Raw genomic sequence first — 22,629 nt, forward strand, 5'->3', positions numbered from 1 at the left:
GAATTGTTTTATTAATATTATTTTTATTCAATTATAACCTAGTCTTAACTTACAATAACTGAGAAATTTTCTAATTTGACCCCGCACAGCCCAAGGAGATAAAATCTGTGACAGTTTGATCCATTTAGTTTACTTAAATTGGTTCAATTTAATTTCATTTTCTTATTAAATTGTTTTTAAAGAAAAAAAAACCCACCACTTGTTTTCACTGTTTTTGTTTTTACTGATACGTATTTAAGCAATATTGTTTCAGCAAATAATAAGCCTGTGGTACAAATTCAAAAAAAAGATTTTTACATTAATTATTGGGGCATTTCAGAAAGTAACCTGGCTAGCAAGAATTCATTTTACATTACAAGCACTACTGAAATTAATTTATAAGCCCATTATATATTGTGCTAGGAATTTCACTTTACTGTACAAACTGTGTAGACTCTTTAATGAAAAAGATCCTGTAACCCGTAACAAGATTAACAAGTCTGAAAATCGATGGACAGATAGATATAAAAAGAAGCATACACGTTTGAAGACCGCAGCTTTAATTCTGTTGCTGTGCTTTCAAATACCCGTTTTTTTTCTTTTTTTTTCAAAATGATTGTCTTAATCTGCTACCTGTCTCCAGTATATGCTGACAGCTGTATCTCTAACAAGACAAGTCCCAGTACAATTCTGTGTGAGGATTTGATGAATAAATTATCTGCTAATGCTGTAGGTGATAGGTAGACATCACTTAACATAAAAAAGAGTTGTCTTATTGGACAGATTGACTACAAATATAAAGGCAAACTAGAAATGGATTATAACAATATAAAAATAACACAATTTGTCTAACATATCTCTGGAAATACTGTAGATATATGTGCTTATTCGCTCTCTTGGAAGATTTCAGCTTTTATTGTTGCACAATATAGAATCGCACAGGATTTAGTTTGGCCTTTTTCTACAGTGATCACCAGAAAAAGACTCCTTAATGTCAAAGTGAAAACAGATCTCTGCAAAGTGGTCTAAACTAATTATAAATATAAAACACAAAATAAATGGTTGCATAAGTACCCTCCCCTTTAATAAGACACCGTGGTGCAGCCAATTGGTTTTAGAAATGACAGAACTACTTCAATGGAGGTCACCTGTCTGGGGTTTCAATGGAAGGTAGTGTCTGGAAGGTCAAACTTGTGGTTAGTCAGGAGGGTGGCCTTAACCGCCACAATGAAGACAAAAAGGAACACCGCAAGCAACTTTGTGAAAAGGTGACTGAAAAGCACGGGAAAAAGAAGAGAAATGTCCATGTCACAAAATACCCCTTGATTCCAATTAAATCAGTCATTAAGAAATGGAAAGAATATGGCATAATTTGAAATCTGAGTAGTCTGTCCACAAAAAACGAGTGATCGCTAGAAGAGAAATAGTGAGAGAGGCCACCAAGAGATTTCTGATTTCAGTGAATAAGAATGGAGAGATTGTACATACAGTAACTGTTGCCCAGATGCTTCACCAGTCGCAGCTTTATGGGAAAGTGGCAAAAGGAAAGCCACTGTAAAAAAAAAAAAAAACATACGGTGTCCTATCTAGACTTGTGGAAGTCTCTGAAATCAGCTACAAGAAATTTCTGTGGACAGATGAAACCAAAATTGAGCTTTTTGGCCATCAGACTACATGCCTTATTATAAGCCAAACATGCACAATATAAAAAATACACCCTCTCACCGTGAAGCATAGAGGTGGCAGTATCAGAGGGGATAAGGCTTATGAGGGTAGAGGTAAAAATGAACGCAGTAAAATAAAAAGAAATCCTGGAAGAAAGCTGGCTGCAAAAATCCTGCACCTCAGGATAAGAATTTTTTTTCATCAATACAATGACCACAAGCATGAAGCCAAAACTATACTGGAATTGTAGTGGTTACTACATATTATTTTCCCTTTATCTGTTTTTGCATCCTTGTTCCTCTTTAAAATATATGTTCTGATAATTTATTAATTGTAAGCTGTCACTTTAGGGGTCAAGCTGTGCATGTGGGTCCTTATATAAACACACTGTTTGTGACATAAAAGGAGGAGAGTAGGAACTTGGAGAGGGAAATCAAAGGCTTGATCCAACAAGCAAGAAACTCCAACGTGTGGATTGCTTGATACCATTGGAGGCCATCTATCTGTATGGCGCAGCCTTTTATTCTCTGTTGATGTCAGTGTCTTCTGATTGTGGGACGCTTGAACACCATGACACCTGGGCGAGTAGGACAATTTGCCACATGGACAGGTCTCGGCTCCTAACTGGTGAGAGTGCTCCGTTACAACATAAAGGAAAAGCCCAGCAAATTGTTTTTTTTTTTTCATATAATCTGGAGGTAACTATGGAATACCCATGCAGGTTGGCTCAAACACGGGCATCAGGATACTTGTTAAAAGGGAACTGGGTAAAAGGGAGGTCTGTGTATGTTTATCATAAATGTAAGTCTTGATTATATTCATGTTCTGTCTGTAAGTAGAGGTATATTTTTTTCTTTTTCTTTTTTTTTGTTTTCTGCATAAGCACACTTTCATTATAGTGGAGGTTGTTCTGTTATAGTCCCAATTAAATTATTGTTTATTCGTTCAAGGTTTAGGATTTTTCGTGTAGGATGTTCAAAGGGGGAATATGTACAAAATTATATTTTTATTTATCCAATATATGCACTGTTTGTTTCATTGAATGAATTGGTCTGGGTGTTTTTTTTCCTTCTGTTTATAAGAGACACCATCTATAAAGGGGATCAAATTAGGGCTAAGGATCTGTCCATTTCTGAACCTATTTGAAGCAAACTCTTATTAAGGGTATGGGGCTTAATTATATGTGTGTTGTGGAACTCACTACACTTAAAACTTTAAAACAGCAATGTTAATATTCTGGAGTGGCTGATTTCGAGTCCAGATCCCAGACAAATTAAGAATTTGTGGTTGGACTTGAAAAAAGCCTAATTACTCACAATTGCCATTCTACCTGACAGAGCCTGAGCAGTTTTGCAAAGACGAATTTTGAAAAAATGACAAAGATGTGCTAAACCAATAGAGAGAAATGTGCACACAACCTCAAGGCTTGAATTGCCACCAAAGATCAGTCAGTCAGTCATTTTCCAACCCACTATATCCTAACACAGTGTCACGGGGGTCTGCTGGAGCCAATCCCAGCGAGCAGAGGGCGCAAGGCAGGAACAAATCCTGGGCAGGGCGCCAGCCCACCTCAGGGCACACACACACACACACACACACTAAGGACAATTTAGGATCACCAATACACCTAACCTGCATGTCTTTGGACTGTGGGAGGAAACCAGAGCACCAGGAGGAAATCCATGCATACGCGGGGAGAACGTGCAAACTCCATGCAGGGAGGACCCAAGAAGCAGACCCAGGTCTCCTTCCTGCAAGACAGCTGTGCTACCACTGTTCCACCATGCTGCCCATACTGACTCATAGTTGGTTAATTCTAATGCCGTCAAGTTATTTTTTGTAATTTATTTAGACAAAATTTATATTAGTCTTTTTCTGGTTATCAATGCCAAAGGTGCTAAATAGTTTCCACTATAATTTAATGTTGTATAATAATAAAAGGTGAACACTTCCAAGTTGGAGAATACTTATTATAGGCACTGTGTGTTTCCAAATTGAACAGAAAGGTTAGCTAATACAAAATATAGGGCCAAGACCCCCTAGACTTACTTCTGGGCTTGATTTTTTTTTTTTTTTTTTAAATTTGGTGTACATTTGGAGTTTTAAATAAATGCATTGGATTCCTTCCTCTCTATAGGATTCTGCAAATTAATTTAATGTAATTTATGCCCATTTAAAATTTTTGATTTTAAGTTGATTAATAGAAACAAAAGGAGAGCAAAATGCTGCTTTGGTAGACTTCCTCACAATCTGTGATGAAGTTGTTACTTTTTAAATTTTGCATATAATGTGTAAACATGTAACATTTGAAGATATCAAATAGTAAGGAGACAGAAAATGAAGACCTTGACAAGCTTCCAAAACTGGACTTAGATGGATAGATAAACAGAAGTATATTTGTCCCCAGGGGAAAATTTGGCTTTTTACAGAAGCTCTTTAAATAAGTAAATACATAAATAGGCAGATATGTCTTGTAAGTAAGTAAGTAAATAAATATGTACACACACTTTGGTCTGAATGCACACTGGAATGACTATAAAGCAAGAAAATTCAAAAGGAAGAAAAGTTCTGACATGGCAGTCACAGTCACAGTTAGGCATTATGCAGGAGTATTGCTTTTGGTATAAAGGACCCCCAGTCGTATTTCTTGACACACTTCTGCTAAGTGATTGGTTGTCTGAAAGTCCTCAGTGTTAGTGTGTCAGAGAGAGAATGAGCACTGTGCGTAATGGTACTCACTTTTGTTTTAATTCTCTCCTTTCCTATGACCTCCACAGGGTCCACAGTGCGATCTATAACTGAGCTTGCCCTTCTAATTAATTTGTTAATATAAACAAGTGCAAACTGAATGACACAGCGGAACAATGTTCAGCACTACTGCCTCACAACTCCAGAAGAATGGTTCAGATTTCAGCCCAGTAACTATGTGCACAGAGTATCCACATTTTGGTGTGAATGTCTGTGTTTTTTTCCAGGTATTGCTTATGTCCCCATTCTTTTAAGAGATGCACATGCTTGGTTCTTTGGGCACTGCATTGTGAGTGTATATACTTTGAAAGCATGCCCTGCAATGAAGTGCTCCTCTGTTCTTACATTGATACTGGGACAGACTTCTATCTATACAAGCCTGGGAGTATGTAATAGGAGTGGTATGTGGCATAAAAAAAGATAAAACATAAAACCTTGTCAAAGTTAATCAAAACTCAAATTAGACTTTATAAGTAGAAATCTAAATATAACAAAACACTAAAGGGTCCAAAATACGTGTATAAAACTCATTATAATATCACATCACGTAATTTGTAAAAATGCAAGGTCTAAGGAGAAAATCACTAGCATAATGAAAATGTTAAGGAAGGACTGATTTTTCTATGAGATTTTAGATTCCTGCTTTGATGGAGTTATATTTTAAAGAAAGTGTCAATTTTTAAAAAATGCGGACTGAGCTTAGCAATGCACTCTTAAAAGTAAATGTGCCACTGTGGTTCTTCCAAGCAATGCTGTCAGAACTGTTTTTGGTTGCATTGATGAGCCAGCCATCTTTATGAGAGTTCCAGAAAGAATGTATTTATTTCCATACTAGGATGAGGATGAGGTTAGGAGCACACACTGATACAGTGTATTGCTGCACCCACCACACAACACTAGGTAATCATAGATTTTTAAAATACCAATGACCTCATGATTTTCTAATGACTCGTTCTGTATATAGTAGTAAAAGTTCAGGTTTTCTTAATTTGTCATGTCCTGATAGGAAGCTTATTCTATACATTAACAACTTCTGTTTTGTCCACACATTAGATACATTTTCAACGCTAAAAGAACAATTTAATATACAAAGAACCCTTTCCAGAAACAAATGTTTCTCTCTCAAGCAGTGGTTCTGTGAAGCACCATACAAATCAGTAAAGTGCCATTAAAGAACTATTATTTTTAAGAGTGTATAGTGCTATGGTGCATGGATCTTAATAAATCAGTTTAGAAAGGAGCTACCTACAGTAAAGGAATCCATTAGTCAGTTGCTGATATGTAAGAAGACCGTAATAAAAATATATTTTTAATCTAAATGAAACATACAAAGCACTATTCTTAACATTTTAGAATAGCAGCTACTGATAGTGCATCTGATACTCATTTACTACCAAAACACTACATTAAGTGAATAATCAGTGAGCTGTAAAAAACCTTTAACGTCTCTGTTCTAAAATGTTACCATAAGAAGCCTTTAGTTATAGGGTCCTCAAACTTAGGAATGTTCTGCCTTGTGATTTAATTTGCCTAATTATTCTCCACTTTTAAACTGCAGCTGAAGACCACTTATTTTCCAGCATTGTGTACCTTGCTAAAGTTGAGGGTGAGGCTGTTCATATTTCTTTTTTATAACTGAAGTAAGTATGGATGGTAGTTAGTTACTTTTCTTGTTACAGTGTCCTAAGATGGGTGTGTTGTTTCCATTTGATCAGGATAAATCCCCTTAGTTTTAAACAGAACCTCAAGAGTGGATTGGAAATATTAGCATTAACGGTTGCAGCCCTTCATTATATTCTCTCACTACTATGGACAAAAACTTCCATGGTAGAGGACTTGTGCACTCCAGGGAGAAGACGGGTGGACTTTTTAATTTGAAAGTGTATACAGTACTACACTTTTGATTGACATTCAGCCTCTGCTGTTCATTCATTGGTCAAAGGTCCTGTCTTCAATTCAAAAGCACAGCATTATGCGTTTCATGTTTATGATGTGTGCAGATTTTTCTGAAAGTATGACAATATTTTAGCAAAAAATACATGTGTTTTGTACACAGGTGAATGACTGGATAACTGACATGTAGATTATGCTACACAAGTAATGTGAGATTGTTCATTTCTTTTTTCTATGAATGATGGTTAGTGCTCTACTTCAACTTTCTGGTGTTATGGCTTCAAAGCCTGCCCTGTTCATTGCCTAGGTGGATGTCTCAAATGTTTTGTTTAAGACACCATAAAGTTCTGCTGTCAAATGAACAGATCACTGTAGCTTTGCTTGGTTCTTAGTTGAGTGTGTCCTCAAAGGAATGAAACTTTATTCCAAGGCTGGATTTCACGTTGCACCAATTAACAACTAGAGAAAATATATGTTATAGTCCTGTTAAAAAATCAGAAAGTACACACAAAAATTAATTTAATACATTTAAAAATGCTTATGTATGGTACGGTGCCGAAGCCTTTGGCAGCATTAAGCTGAAATGCTTTCAAAAATGATGGTATAAAGATTGTTTATTAGTCAATAAACTCCAGAAAGTGCAGTAAGCAAAAAGGCAAGTTACACAATGTTCATATGGTGTAACATTCGGGTGCATCTAGTGACTGAATTAATTGATATAAAAGTTGGAGCATTTCACATTTTTTTGTTTACTTCATCCAAGAGTCAGTTATTATGTTTTACTTAATTAAATAGTTTTGCACAAATGATTCATATTCAAAAGTAATAGTGATAAAAAATGCAATTCCATGTGATAGTAGACTACATTAAATACCTGCTTTAAACAGCAGTTTACAAATGAGTTAAAAATGGATAAATGAATACATAAAAATAAATTGATGCTTCTCACATTGTTTGTCATTGTGAGACACTGGTCACCATTTGGGTTCTATTATATCATAATATTTTTTCTTTCTGTTCTACATAAAAACATTATATTAAACATTTTCTCTGCCATCGCTGCAAACTACATGGGGTAAATGAAGTATAAAAAATAATATTTTTGGGTGGAGTATTCCTTTAATACAATTATATATTATTATTCTCGTATTAGTATTAAGAGTTGTAAGGTAAAAGGGCTCTGTATACTGCTAGGTATAGTTTGTGCAGTGTTTATGTCAAGGTGTATTTTGAATATTGAATATTCTTTTTATACTGTATATATAATTTTTGCAGCTTTCCAAGCTTGTAAATGGAAATTGTCCAATAAATGGAAAAAACAGAATGGGAATATTTCGCTGTAATGACCGAATGGGTGACACTGTGGTGAACCTGGTAATACTGATGCCACAGTGGCCCGTGTTCATACCCTACACCTGTTGTTTTCTGTGAGATGTTAGCAAATTCTCACTATGTCTGCATGTGTGTTTCTTACGTTTTTTTTCCCTAAACGCATGTGTGTTACATGAATTGGTAAATCTAAACTGGCTCCATGTGTCTGTGAGCGTAAGTGGGCCTTACAATAAACTGATGTTTCCACCAGGGTAATGGCATGTTCGGGGTCCTCCCATTTAGAGCATGTCATCCTTCTACCAGTAATGAGACCACATCCTTTTAGACCATGCCATTCTGAGATGGTAGGACACATTGAACAAGAAGATATAAGGTGAAAACTGCGCCCACATTATATTATAGAGATGACTGGGATGATGGAGAAATTGCATTTCTTTTAGTACTTCGGAAGCTTTTCTGCTAAAAGCAAGATGCTCCAATATTAATTAATTAACGTCATAAAAGTTTCTGAATCATGTATATTTGTTGGTTCTTTGTAACTCCTGTTACAAAACTTTTCATTTTATTGCAAGTCAATAAACCACAAAAGTTACAAACTTTAAATTCCAGAGTAAATAAAGAAATAAATAGCATTACAAGATAGATTGAAGTAATGGAGCTCCTAGATTAAGTACTTCATATCCTAGAAAGGTCATTTTATAAATGTAAGTGAGTGATTAAACTTAAAAAAAAACAACTTAAAGATTAATTATAATATGTGACTCATTTAAATGGAAGGCAAGTAAACCATAATTCAAAATAAGATTTTCCATATACGAGGTTATAGATCAAATCGCAACAGCTTTTTACTGGCAGGTACATGTATATACTGTAAAGTTGTGCAGTAAGTGAATTATTCAATTTGATACACAGTGATCGAAATCAATAAAGGATGTTCTTGTACCACCATTGATATTTAAAGCAAATTAATTATTTAATTCCTGCACTCTTCTAATATGAATTAGAATTTGTTCTTAACAATATAGAGTGTACAGACCTACTTCATAAACTGGTACTGGAAATTGGATAAATTATTTAGTACCCTTTCAGTACTCAGCTGTTTTTTCCATTTTAGTTGCTTCTGTTTTGAAAGTCCACTTGAACACAAAAGAACGTTTGTCGGAACTCTACAAAAAATAATTGAAAATATTATCACTCATGGCTGAAAAATAATTTGAAATGAAGCTACTCCAAATCTACTAAATGTCTCCATCCTCACCTTGTAAGATTAATTTGGTTTGGACGACAGCAGGTTTTTTCTTATAACATTGCAATCTTGATAAGTTTGATTTTGATCACTGTATCATTTAATCTCATTGGCTGTTTTTTATCTTCATGAAGTGCCTCTTTAATAAATATATTTAGACGCTAATTGACATTTTATCAGTTTTCCCTTACAATTTCGGTGGACTGCTCCATTTTGGCAAAAACGAGTATCTCCATCTACTAATCATTTTTTAATGTTTTCCTATTTGGAATTGAACTAGAGAAAGAAATCATTTCAGCAGCATAAAAAGAATTAAGCTTTGAATGGGATGCAAGTCTATGACAGGGCAGTCTGATGTAGTTAATTTAGCACTACAAGTCTTTGGAGTTGGCATGATATACGTATACACTCACCTAAAGGATTATTAGGAACACCTGTTCAATTTCTCATTAATGCAATTATCTAATCAACCAATCACATGGCAGTTGCTTCAATGCATTTAGGGGTGTGGTCCTGGTCAAGACAATCTCCTGAACTCCAAACTGAATGTCAGAATGGGAAAGAAAGGTGATTTAAGCAATTTTGAGCATGGCATGGTTGTTGGTGCCAGAAGGGCCGGTCTGAGTATTTCACAATCTGCTCAGTTACTGGGATTTTCACGCACAACCATTTCTAGGGTTTACAAAGAATGGTGTGAAAAGGGAAAAACATCCAGTATGCGGCAGTCCTGTGGGTGAAAATGCCTTGTTGATGCTAGAGGTCAGAGGAGAATGGGCCGACTGATTCAAGCTGATAGAAGAGCAACTTTGACTGAATTTACCACTCGTTACAACCGAGGTATGCAGCAAAGCATTTGTGAAGCCACAACACGCACAATCTTGAGGCGGATGGGCTACAACAGCAGAAGACCCCACCGGGTACCACTCATCTCCACTACGAATAGGAAAAAGAGGCTACAATTTGCACAAGCTCACCAAAGTTGGACAGTTGAAGACTGGAAAATGTTGCCTGGTCTGATGAGTCTCGATTTCTGTTCAGACATTCAAATGGTAGAGTCAGAATTTGGCGTAAACAGAATGAGAACATGGATCCATCATGCCTTGTTACCACTGTGCAGGCTTGGTGGTGGTGGTGGTGTAATGGTGTGGGGGATGTTTTCTTGGCACACTTTAGGCCCCTTAGTGCCAATTGGGCATCGTTTAAATGCCACGGGCTGCCTGAGCATTGTTTCTGACCATGTCCATCCCTTCATGACCACCATGTACCCATCCTCTGATGGCTACTTCCAGCAGGATAATGCACCATGTCACAAAGCTCGATTCATTTCAAAATTGGTTTCTTGAACATGACAATGAGTTCACTGTACTAAAATGGCCCCCACAGTCACCAGATCTCAACCCAATAGAGCATCTTTGGGATGTGGTGGAACGGGAGCTTCGTGTCCTGGATGTGCATCCCACAAATCTCCATCAACTGCAAGATGCTATCCTATCAATATGAGCCAACATTTGTAAAGAATGCTTTCAGCACCTTGTTGAATCAATGCCACGTAGAATTAAGGCATTTCTGAAGGCGAAAGGGGGTCAAACACCGTATTAGTATGGTGTTCCTAAAAATCCTTTAGGTGAGTGTATATAGCTTCAAAGCCTACTCTGTTCACTGCCTGTGCAGATGTCTCAAATTTTTGTTTAAGGCATGACAAAGTCCTGTTGTCCAATAAACAGATCTCTGCAAATTTGCTTGGTTCTTAGTTGAATGTGTCCTCAAAGGAATTAAACTTTACTCCAAGGCTGGATTTCACCTTACAGCTATTTCCAACAAGAGAAAATCCATCATATAACCTGTTATAAAATACAGAAAATAAAGACTTGTGCACTTGTGAAAAATGCTGTAAAGCGGAAATGCTTACAAAAATAATGGTATGAATATTTTTTTATAGGTCAATAATTCTAGTAAATGAAGTAAGCAGAAAAAACAAGTTAGACGATGTGTGCATGGCATAAACTGCATTTGACACCTGAATAAACCGGCATGAAAGTTGCAGCATTTCACATTTTTATTTATTTCATCCAAGAGTCGGTTATTATGATTTAGTTTATTAAATAATTTTGTAAAAATTAGTCATATTCAAAAGTAATAGTAATAATAGAATTCAGTTACATATGTAAGCAGACTACTGTACATTAAATGTGTTGTTTTTAACAACATTTTACAATGGAGTCCTAAGTGGAGCACAAATAGGCTTGTGGTGGCTTTCATACACAGCAGATGTAAATTCAAGTGATTTAAAAATGACATCAATTGATCTTTGTTAGTGGAGGAGGGTCTATGACTAATTGTTTAATTTTTTGTAAAAAATATAATTTTTGCAATTATACACAACAGAGTAGTACCCAATAATTAGCAATTGAAATTACCAATACTAGCATAAAATCAGTATCAATATTACCCTATGAAAGGAGAAAAGGAACTGAAATAAGTTCCCTGTTTAGCTATTAATATTAGTTAAAACACAGTAATTTGTTAAATTTATATAAATAAATAAGAATTTGGAACGGAACTGACTTATTGCATAGCGGGAAAACGAATGGTACAAAATGACCTAGAAGATCAGGGGCTTGCCACAATCTTTTGTGTATGTCACATATACAGTATGCCAAAGACCAGGGGCTTAAGTCACCAAGCCTCCCACCTCCTGACACCACTGTCCATTTGGAAACCTGTCCTATGTTTGAATCAGTTAGAGAAACTGAGTCTTTTTTCCAGTGTCATTAATTATTTCAAACACCATTTAGCTGCAGTTTGATAATGTCAGTTCTTTGCCATAATAATCATCAGATAACACTGTTCAATCAATTCAGTCTTATATATGTTTACATGAGTGCATTCCTCTTCCATTTATTTCCAGAGTGACTCTTTTGTACTTTATTAATTAACTTACCTAAAGAGGCAGGAGAAGGCGTTGCTGAGCTGATCAGAGTCACTTACAACGGATATTGAAGTGGCTCAGTTGTCTGACAAATAAAAGAGGAAAATACACAAAGTATAGAAGTTCAAGCAACTGCTTTCAAGGTAAAATCCAAACAGTAAAGTCAGTTCCATCTTAACAGCATCATAGACCCCCGGGCAAAGTAGTGAGTTTTGGTCCCTGTTTTGATAGTAAAACAGAAACATACATAGGCATCATAAACATTGTGGATGTGATGCTCCTGCGGCCCAAGGCCAGTGCCTGTTGTGCCCATATGTTAAGATAGCTCTGAGTAAACTAATTCCTAGTTGAAATCACACAGAACGTTTCTCCATTTTATGACTGACGAGTTCACAAATTCGCCAATGCTTTTTAGTTGGAGAATTTTAGATTTTAAAACCTCATACAGCGTGATCGGTTTGAGAAATCTGCACAAAAACTGAATTGTCTCTTTAAATTTACTTGAGAAATAAGTGCTGCACATCTCAAAGAAATGGTTCCTGGGTGACAGTCTTGTTTTATGAGGACAGATAGACAGACAGACAGACATGGGTTTTGTCAATAAGAAACATAAATTAAACGGATATTTGGTGTGACCTTCCTTTGCCTTCTTAGTCCACTTGCATAGGATTGGTCAATTGTTCCAAGTTTCTTGAAGAACTGGCCACTACAGACTTGCTTGCTTCTCTCCCCTCCAATAAGCCCAGAATTATAGGGAGATTAGAGATATGTGGAAGTCATATCATCTGTTGCAGGATTTCCTGTTCATTTTGTAGGTTTTTATGATTTTGACCATGGGTTTAGGGTCAAGACCAGCTCCAGGGTAATAATTTAGCCAGACTAAGATCCCCAAATATCAGGCCAAGCCTCTTCCACCCACACGTTTGTGGACACTTTTATTTGTTGGATTTTTGGGACTTAATCACACCAAGCCCCACTTGTCTTTTGTTGCCCTCCCACTTACCATTTTGGTCTGGAACCAGGTGTTTATCATGCTGCAGAAAGAAGCTGTGACTGATCTGATGGTAATGCAGTATGAATAAAAATCTGTGTGTACTTTGTAGCAGTGAGCAGGTCATCAGTTTTGATGAAATCATCAACTCTGTTTGCAGAAAATGGAGCCCCAAACTGCGGGTAACCTCCACCATGCTTTACTGTTGCCTGCAGACACTCATCAATGTACTGTTCTCCAGCGCCATGGCAGACAAATGGCGTTCTATTTAAGATAAAAACCTCACCTTTTGAGTCATCAGTCTAGAGCACCTACTGCCATTTCATTGCACCCCAGTCTTTGTGTTTTCATGCATAGATGAGTCATTTGACTTTATTTACACCTTTTTTGGTTACAACTCTTGCATGAAGACCACTTTTAATCAGATGTCTCCAGACTGATTTCTCTAAAGTGGTTTCTGTCAGTTCTGTGCTGACAGCAGTTCTGGATATCTTCTGATTTTGAAGGGAAGTATGCTTGATGTATTTCGTGTTTTTTGCGTTCAGTTTCTGTAACCAACCATTCAATTTTTCAATCCTGACCATTTTTTGGTCCTTCTATAGAAAAGCTTGGACAGCACACCTTCTGCTTGGGATAGACCTTTACAATGCAGGATGACCACCTTGTATCTTGTCACTATGCTTACTTTTGCCATGGTGTAAGATTTTCAGGTTAAATTGCCACATGTATTGTATTCTCGCTTTTTTTTAGTATGGCTGTCCCCTATCCAGACTTATTCCCTCTCCACAGCTGTTTCTGTTTCAGTTCATCAGTGGTTAGCATTGCTGCCTCATAATTCCAAGAGCCTGGGTTTGAGTTCAGTTATGTTTACTATCTGTATGTCATTTCCACATTCAGAATGTGCCCATGACAGTTTTTCCCAGGTGATTTCTTCCAACATAGCCATGATTTGTTTTCTTATTCTACCCCACTATTCTAGTCATGCTTGTAGGGAGTTTGTGCAAATTTGTTTCTTCATATTGTAAGAAGCCAGTTGAAGTGGTTTCAAAATGTAGCTAGGATGTCCCCTGGATGCTTACCTTGGGAGGTTTACAAGGCCCACTGGAAGAAAACAGACAGGCAGACCCAAACATGGATTGTCCCCAAAATGTGATGGAGGAAGTTGCTATGATAGAGCAACCCAGCTTGTCTTGTTAAAAGCAGAATAAAAGTAATAATAGCGAGTAAGTGAGCATGTGTGTGCCATGCAATGTAAAGGTGTCCAGTCCAGGGTTGTTTCCAGCTCTGCAGTTGATGGTACCAGCACAGATTCCTACTGCAAGTAACCTTGTAATGAGTGAATTGAGTCTGGGTACTGCTTGTCCTATAGACTTTTCTTTTCTTGTAACAATCAAACGTAACTGAACACCTGATATTTGGTGTTTATGGTAGCGTGCATCATTTCAGAATTATAGTAAGGCAAGGCATAAAAGCCAACGGCATTAAAAGTGTAACTGCAACAGACCAAAACAGACATCTGTGATGAGCCTTGCCAAGCCATTTTGATTTACCATTAAAATTTAAGAATTGTTATTTTGAAATGTACAGTACTGGTTAAGATGTTTGCTTTCAGTTTTTGATTATCTCCACATTTTAAGAGTGTTCATTAAAGCTGTGTTTGCCTTCTGCTAGAGTAATAGAGTAATTAAAAAATAACTGCACAGTAAATATTCTGTGATGCTGCTTAATAACTGCTAACTTTAATTGTGATAAGTTGTTTGGTAATTGGAATACACTGTCGAAATCTGTACTTCTGATTTCTCATTAGTTCAGCATCGATACGTGCGTTAAAGGTATGGGTCAGTAAGTTGGCCTCTTTGCTGCCCAAGTGAATTCATTTATCATCTTTATCTCCAGTATCTGCAGGAAATTAGAAAGCTCTTCAAACGTGAACGAAGCTGTACCGACAGCTGGCTCATCTACTGTGTGTCAAAATAGAGAATTCGGCCATATGCAAGTTAGGTTCAGGTTCTATCTGTAATATCCATAACCCATAAACTAACTCTGTGGTGTGATTTCAAAGAATACTATTAGAAAAACTTTTAAATATTATCTATTGTTAATCTGAGGAGCTGATCATGTACTGGCTGTGAATCATTCACTGAAAATAGAATTTCAGTTCTAAAATTGCATCTCTTGACACATGGACCTCGACTCAAAAATGGGTCGACGTTGTTCTGTTATACCCTGAAAAAAAAACACATTTTCCAAAAAGAGGAAGGAGAAAATTTGACCTTGAACAATTAGGTGACATTACCTTTGAGAATCAGCGTCATCCACCATTTGGTTCAACTTCCAACATCTGCAGCCTCCTTTTCCTGCTGATTTACATAATCCTCAAATTAGTATGATGTATTCATAATGAAAGTTTAGGTGGCAATGTATGACATCTTGTGACTTCAGTGCTATTGGTTTTTGCATCGTGCTGTATTTCAGGGTTTAGTTTATAATGATTGAAATATTTGTGCTGCTAAGCAGTCTCTGAAGCAACACATTTCTTATGGTAAAAGTGGACTTCAATTTACTTCATTCTAGTTTAATATTTAATGGTATATCTCTCTGTGTTTCTCTTTACCTATGTCCGTTTTTCTCTCTCTTTCCTGATGGCTCTTCTCCTGCCCCTAAACACCATCAAATAAAGGGCTTGTTGCAGACATCTGGAAAAAATTTGATATTACTTTCTTTGGATTTATAAATTCAATACTGTGCAAAGGTCTTAAACACCCTAGATTTTTATATACTGTACATTTTGTCTAAGACAATTATTTTTTGTCATCTGTAGTAATGTGTCAGTAGAAAAGAGCAAATTTCAGATTTCCATTCATTTTCCAAAAATGTTAAATGATATTTAGAATTTTTTTATTTTTGTTAAAGAAAGTAACATATTATGACATATAGCTCATCGCATGATTAAAACAAACAGGTGCTAATAACCAATAACAACCAAACCAAACAAGGCCATTGATAACCAAACTAAAAACTAAGACCTTGTGTCATAAATGGTCATCAAGGTTGAGTTGCTGCCAAAAAAAACATTTCTGTGCAATGGAAAATAAACCAAAACACTCAAATACACTCAAAAACACAAGGACTGGGGTGCTGAACAATGGAAGCTTGAGAGCTAGAGACTGCTACTTAAGTGAGGGTTTGAATCCAACAATGAAGCTTGATGGAGTTTTCCTGCAGGTTTGGTGCTGCATTTCTGCAAGTGCATTTGGTGGTCTAGTTAGATTTATTATGAATCCTCAATAATGAGAAATATATGCAGATTCTTGTCCATCATACTGTACCATCAGGTAGGCATCTGGTCAGTCAAAGTCTTCTGCAGCAGGACAATGATGTCATGCATATGGTTAAGATTACAATGCACTACCATCACCAAAACGAAAATCAATGTTATGGCCTCAACAGAGCCCCTATCTCAGCATCATCAGAGCTGTCTGGGATTACCTGGAGAGTCAGAAGCAAGTAAGACATCCAAAGTCTGCAGTGATTATGTGCTTGTAACAAACGACCAGCTAATTTTTCTAATATTTCTTAGTATATCTAAGAAAACTGATGTAATTTTAAAGGCAAAATTTGCACAAATGTGTCTGATCTTAATACATTTCTCTCAGGTCTCAAAGAATCTCTTACTTTAGTTTTGAACATTACAGAATTAGATTATTTGATTGTTTTGTCTGTATTTTTTTACTGTAATATTATAATTTTAATTAAAATTATGTTTTAAAATTCTCCACTAGCCATTTTTTCTTCCTAGTGGTTGTCACCATTGTGTGGAACTGTTGCCATGTTGCAATCATCCAGTTCCAGAACAAGCATGGTATGATATATTTTTGACATGTTATAAGCAGGCAACATGTGTCTTTCTGTTCCCAAGACTGTGGATAAATTCTGAAAACATACTCTCACTAAGTGCTTTAAAAACTCAGTTTTTGATTTATAGCTTTTCTCTCAACTTTGATTGTGTGCTTTCATTTTGATGATCTTTTTGGTTTTGACTCTGCATGTTTTTGGCTGATTCATCTTCTGTTCCATTGTTTACTTACCCTTGCATCGTGCCATATCACCACTCTATGGTAGGAAACAAATGATTGTCATAACAAATTATTGATTGGAAGTCAGGTTTTAAAGTTTACTGATCTTTATAGTCTATTTTTTGGTATTTTCAATATTTAGAAACTTGAAATTTTATTATTTTTGGAAGTATCTTCACTTTACAGATTCTTTTACAGGTACTTACAACATTTGCACAGTAGCATAGCTATGTAAGTCATGTAAGAATCACTCTAAGCGCTAAGCTAATGCTGCTGCCTGTTGTGATGGCCTAGGGAGGTGGCTTGACTTGACATAATGCAGTGACTCTGAATATCCTTCTTTGAATCGTCAAAGCTGCCACCTGTGTTGTTATCTGTCTGCTTCAATTACACTACTGTTCACATTGCTTTGGCAGCTGGCTTCAAAATTAGTGCATAATTTCTCCTGGGTCCTCGTGACTACTATGACGATCTTCACCTGACGACATGGTTGGCAGCTTTTGAACCTCCAAGTTGGATGAGCTTCAAAAACCTGACTATTTTATGTGAGCCTGTGTGCTGCCTTTGGATCTTGCCTGACAATAACAGCAAAGTTCATACTATACTTTTGAATAATTAAGTCATTTAAGATGTATTTTTTGAGAAATGTCTCTGTAGAATTCTTCTGTTATAAGTTACATGTTTACTTACTTTACCATTGTTAAGTGTAAATGAGAGTTCCATTATCTTTCTGGCATATGGAAAAGAAACAACTAAACTAACATAAAGGCAGTAAATTTAATATTGTAATTTGCTACAATATTACAACTTCAAATTCTTTAAGCTTTCCTTCATGTTCTCTAGGAAGTAATATTTCTGTAGGTTTGCTTATGGTGGATTCATGAACACACCAGTTTGTTTTACAGTGTATTACAGCATGATGCTGTTCCAAGTGTCACAGAGGGTAGAAGTGTCACACCATGGATCTAGTGGTTTGGTTAAAATTTGTTTCTCCACATTTTCTGTCCATGTGGAGTGGGCATGTTCATCCTGTGATGCAAGTCTTTTCCAACAATGTTGTGGTATGAAATCTACTCTCTATATGTAAAATCCTAAGCCTAAAAGTGCAATGGTTTTGTGCAACGATTTTATGTGAAGTTTTTTGTCATGATTTAAATCAGGCTTATTTTATATGTTTGGTATCGTTCTTTTCAGAATTTATCGAACTTTAATGTGATGTTGTTAGATTTTCAGATTGTTATTCTGTTTTTAAATTATAAACTAAAATATCAAGAAAGTCGTACATTGAACATAGTGAACCTCAGTTTAACGGGAATACTTTAGTATAAATATTTTATTCCATTTCATAATTTTTATTCCTTTAAAAAATATTTAATTTTTCTTTTTATGTTTATAGAATTTCGTGATTTTGACTCCAATAAATAATCATTTTTATTTTGTACATTTACAAATTTTACTAATATTCCGGCCACAACTGGGAGTTGGGCACCAAAAGGCACCAGGGGGGCTTGCCCCCCTAAGTTTTGCATATAAGTTGATAAATATTTTGTATGTGTTTATTTGTAACTTATAACAATAATGTCTATTATTGATAAGTACAGCAATGGTTTGATGGTTAAGAACCCCCCATCTCTTTTAGGACTGAGTCACTTTGTAATTTTACGGCAGGGTTGGGGGAAGTGCCTCACACCAGTTTGGCAAGTGATTCTCTGCAGGACTCTCTCAGCCAACCCCCACAGCAAAGCCAGATTACCTAGCTGGAAAACTTTACTTTAACAAATGGTTTTAGGGGCAGGTGTGAAAGGTATTATGTGCCATATTGGTCTGAAGTATGACTGTTTGGATTTGGCTTGTATCAGAATCCATTAAGTACCACAGTGCCCTATTGGCTGTAGGGTTTGGACAGAGAATTTATAAATTTGCTTGCTTTACTCCTCCCTAGCTCTCTCTTACAAACATCAAAATGAAGAAGCATCTCTCTGTCACACCATTGCCATGAGGAGCACAACTCGGCAGACATATTGAGACAGGCACGCAGCCTGTTCTGAAGAAAGCTGACCAAAAATGATGGCTTAACTAGAGACATTTAAAGTAATTACAAGTCTGTGTGCTGACTTGAAACTACACATCAGCATTTATCAGGTTGTATGGTTGCCAGTGTTCATTTGTAATTTGCTTATTGTTATTATTTATGAATATTATCAATAATACAGTATTTAAATTGTAACTTAACTCCTGCCTGTCTTTTACTACACCTAATTGCCTGACGTTATAAATCTAGAAGGGAAGTTGAATAGAGGTTACAGTATATGTGGAATTTGAGGCATTCTGAAAAAGGCTACATATTAATAATACAAAAGGGGAAAGTAGCATAATATATCACTCTTCCAAGACAAAACAAATGGGTATTCTAGTTTTCTTCCCATTTCCCCAAAAATATGCCAGTTTGGTTGAGCTGATATTCCCAGATTGGATCTTTGGCATGTGCATGTGTGAATAGACCATGTAGTTGACTGGTGCCCATCTCGTGCTGTTTTCTGCCTTGTGCTTAATTATGCCAAGGTAGACAGACCCTGACAATACCCTCAATTGGATTAAGCCGGCTTGAGACTGTTATGTTACAGTATGTTGCTGTTGTGTTCCTTGGAGTTAGATCCTTTGAGTGTAAATCTTGTTGTAGAACTGGGTGTACATCTCTACATATAAGACTCTTTGGAAGCCCTGTTCCACAGTCACAGCGCATACTCCACTAGACAGTCTGGCAACAAAATGGATATAGTCTTTCATAGCAGTAATACTTAGTAGTTATGGGCTGGACACTCTCTATAAATATTTCTGGTCTTAATTTGTGTCCTCCCCTCTGTTTTATATCTGTCTCTTTTGTGTCTTCACCCACTCAATCTGTTACTGTTGTTAAACAGTATTATCAGCCACCATGATGAAAACATCACTGTACAAACCTCTTCTCAAGCTATTTGATTAGGATAATAAGACCTTGACGTGCATAGTGGTGTCTTCTTGTGGGTTACTATCTACAGGAGCACAGCTACACCCCTGAAGATGAAAGAGGGGCCAGAAGAGAATAAACACTGTGCATACAAGCTGATCATCAGTCTCATAGTGACAGGAGCAGGATAAAGTGAAGTAATTAATTGCAAATAGAAAAGTGGGAACTGGAGAGGGTTAAAGTGAAAACAAAAAAATCAATTTTCATTTGATGAATTGATGCATTTTGTGTTTGAGTAAATGAGCCTCTTATACGTGACAGATGAAAACCTAAACATCCATCTATTATCCAGGGCAAGGATGTAAAGAGCAGTTTGGCAGGCAAGCGGGTCTACACCCTGAGTAACAACTATTAAATAAATTATATTTTCAGCTCTGAGAATGATATGTTTTTGTATGGGCTTGATATTTGTTTCAACAAAAGCAGGATTGAGTGAAAAATGCCACGTTTGTAGCAAAAAATGGAGTTGGAATGGAAAACTTTATATGTAGTTAAACCCTACACACTTCAGGAAGTCATTAATTTATCAATAGCATTAGATGGATTTGAAAAAAATCCCATACAAAGTACCTAAAACACTGCAAAAAGGCAAACCATGCTTTACTCTCTGATATAAAATGCCAGGCAAGTACTTGCAGAAGGATGTTTAAATCCATCAAGAAAAAGTAAAGCCCATGCATGTGTGTAGATGTTGTCCTAATCCAGTAGTATGAAGAGAATGACGTATTTGAACTTTTTCTTTATGTGTTGTTATACTTCAGCAGTTTTTCGTGTCCTTGCCTTTCTATTAGTAGCATTCAGAGATGCTGCTTACTTTAAACATATGCACACATAACATAAAAGTGCTCTATGACTCACTGTCTGTGTCAAAAAATAATCTTTAAACAGTTTCTTTGCAAAGTAAATGCATATTTTTAGTCATCTCATATTTTATGCAGAGGAGTATCATATTGATTAAAACTGTCTTTTCAATTCCACTCTCACATTGTGAAAATACAAGAGATCCTGGTAAATGCCTTGTCATGAATGTGAGCAGTTGTTGACGTCAAAGGGGACTAAATTACCGGTGCACAGAGCAGGGGTGCAAAGAAGCCCAAGAAAGTAATCAGGAAGCTGCTGACTCAGAATTAGGAAAAAGAAGATTTAGAGGAGACATTTTGAAGTGTTTAAAATTATGAAGGGAATTAGTACAGTGGATCAAGACTTTTTAAAATGAGTTCCTCAAGAACACGGGGACACAGTTGGAAACTTGTAAAGGGGAAATTTCACACAAACATTAGGAAGTTTTTTTTTACACAGAAACCCATAGTAGTGTGGTAGACCGTAAGGTTTTAGGGACTTTAAAAACTACACTTGATGTCATTGTGGAAGAATTAAGTGGATAGGATGGCAAGCTTTGTTGGACTGAATGGCCTGTTTTCATCAGGATTGTTCTAATGTTCTAATAAGGGCAAAGGACCTGTCCTGACTTTGCCCTAACAATCTCCTCCTTCTGTAACCCATTGCATAAAAAGTCTCCTGTTCTTTCTTGCCTAAGCTTGACAACTGGAGAAGAGCTCATCCGTGCTAAAAGACATTTTGTACAATGGACATCGCCTGCATCCAAGCAACAAATTTATCCTATCTTGCAACCCTAAACCTTTTTCTAAGCTCACAGACTTTTCTTTTATAACCTGTTCAATAATCACATGAATAATAGTGATGGGCGGCACGGTGGCGCTGCTGCCTCGCAGTTAGGAGACCCGGGTTCGCTTCCCAGGTCCTCCCTGCGTGGAGTTTGCATGGTTTCCACGTGTCTGCGTGGGTTTCCTCCGGGCGCTCCGGTTTCCTCCCACAATCCAAAGACATGCAGCTTAGGTGGATTGGCGATTCTAAGTTGGCCCTAGTGTGTGCTTGGTGTGTGGGTGTGTTTGTGTGTGTCCTGCGGTGGGTTGGCACCCTGCTCAGGATCGGTTCCTGCCTTGTGCCCTGTGTTGGCTGGGATTGGCTCCAGTAGACCCCCGTGACCCTGTATTCGGATTCAGCGGGTTAGAAAATGGATGGATAATAGTGATAATGTTGTTATTGTTGTAGTTATGCATATTATAATATATTAACTTACAGCTCTCAGTGCCACAGGTGACGAGCTTTTGAACGAGACTCGGTTATCTTCAATTTGTTGCTTACTGGTTCTTTTAAAAAAGTAAAAGATCTGTTAGAGGCAGATGAAGGTTCTCAGATCTACAGCAACATGCATCCTACTCTTCCTGACTCATGAAAGGTTTTAGCAGGATCTCTTTTAGGCCATCTGAAAGTCATTTTCCCCTATTTATAAAACTACCATCTTTCCATTGACATTGCTACAACATTATTTGCCTATTGGTAGCAATCAGTAAAAAACAGAGACTATTATATGAAGATTGTATTGAAGGTTTAATTCTTTAACTCAATAACAGTCTGCATCATTGATAACTACTACTGGGCTGGACATCTTTATCATAATGGGCTTTGGCCAGCTTTTGCCTACAACTCTTTACAACCACTTTTAATGGAGTGGTATTGGATTGATTCAATTGAACGCAGAGGTGAGAACTGAACTCAAATTCAAATTCCACTATTAGATCTGACCCTTGCATCTGATGACACTTAATTCCAGTTAGACCAAAATACATCTGAATGCCTTAAAATAGATCATAGTACTATAAGTCAACCAGTTACTTTCAATTCTTTCTAATCACAATGCTCTCCATATTTTTGACATTCCTCATGGGTAGGTTGAAGTCT

This window comes from Polypterus senegalus, chromosome 12 (genome assembly GCF_016835505.1).
Source record: "Polypterus senegalus isolate Bchr_013 chromosome 12, ASM1683550v1, whole genome shotgun sequence".
NCBI classification, from domain to species: Eukaryota; Metazoa; Chordata; class Cladistia; order Polypteriformes; family Polypteridae; genus Polypterus; species Polypterus senegalus.